We start from the raw sequence: 1,392 nt of genomic DNA, 5'->3' as shown, positions 1-1,392 counted from the left end.
TTTTGCTGTACCTTATTAGAGCCAGAAATAGATTTTTTATTACGAGAGTGCTTTTGTGTGTCCCTAGGGACCTGGCAGCTCAGGGATTGGGATTGTCCTTGAACTGCTCACAGACGGCACACTTGTAATCTGAGGACTCTTCCTGCTTCTCCGCCACCTCAAGGGCCTCATTTGGGGCCATGACTAAAAGGGCCGCCATCAGGATGGGGTAACAGGTGTTGTACAGAGTCATCACCGAACCATAACCTGGATACTCTGGGGAGCTCTTGGGCAGTTCCCCTATGCTGTCCCTTCCAGCAGTAGCCAGGAGTACAGACGTGCCATTGCTGGATGTACCCTCTCCACTGGGGCCGCCCTGTTCACTGGGGAGATGGTTTGCCTCAGCCCACCCGGCTACACTGCCCATAGACCAAAGGCCAGAGAACACATGTGAGTGCTGGCTGGGGCTTCCATGAGCAGTTGGGGTTCCATTCTGAACTTTCTTATCAGCCTCTTGTGTGGACTCATTGTGATGGAATGGAGGGGAGCGTCTGGTCACCATCGCTCACTTCTTTCTCTTTGGGGTGGTTGTTGCTCCACTGGCGGGCTGAGCAGTTGTTCTGGGGTTGACTTTCTTCTGGATGTTCTACAGGAGGAGAGGCTTGTCTCTTTGAAAGTTGGGGTTGCAATGAATCTGAAAGGAAAGATTTTAGCCATCGTGTGGGAGAAGAGCCCTTCCTCGCCGCCCTCCACTCTACCTCCATCCCAGCCTTGCCTAACTATAGAGACAAAGTCTCTTCATTCCTGGCAGGTTATGAGGCCCTAGCATGTGTGCTCTCTACAGCTTCCTTGGGGCTGGCCTCGCTTGAGGTGTTACTGGCCCTCCCTGACATCAAGTGGCCCCTCGGGACCTGGTGTCACACCTGTGGATCCTGTCTAAATGGATAATGGAATAAGACAGGCCCTGCTTTCTCCTCTTTGTTTAACCACCCTCTCACTAGAAAAACCTTCTCCTGGGAAGTGAAACCCATCCAGCGCTCAGCTCGTCTAGTCTAGTCTCCCCAGAAGGGCTTTCTACATCATGATCATCCTGTTCTTCCCTGCAGAGCGACCCAAAAGGTGGATTTTACTGAACCCATACAGGTTCAGTTCACAGATGAAACTCTTGATGCTGTCTGTGTTGAAGATCCTGTCTGTGCCTCTGTACTGGAGAACCTCCGTGTGGAAGAGATCTGTCTCGATGACCACCATGTCTCCCTCATCATTCCAGCGCCCAGAGGTGAAGGCCGCATCCCCCATGATCCTCCAGAGCTTCCTGGGGGAGGACAGCCCAAGGACGGTGTTGTTCTCTTCCTCATTGGCTGTTTCTGGGTTCGGGCCCTGTGGGGTCAGGTTGTCTTGGGAGCCCAGATT

The 1,392-nt window shown here is 52.9% G+C and overlaps 1 pseudogene; it reads right to left on the bottom strand.

The window, feature by feature from the left end:
• Positions 1-79: 79 nt before the first annotated feature.
• LOC104999661 lies at positions 80-1,392 on the bottom strand (annotated as a pseudogene).

This window comes from Bison bison, unplaced genomic scaffold, assembly GCF_000754665.1.
Source record: "Bison bison bison isolate TAMUID 2011002044 unplaced genomic scaffold, Bison_UMD1.0 scf7180017864360, whole genome shotgun sequence".
NCBI lineage: Eukaryota > Metazoa > Chordata > Mammalia > Artiodactyla > Bovidae > Bison > Bison bison.
This window is presented reverse-complemented; position numbering and strand designations above follow the sequence as displayed.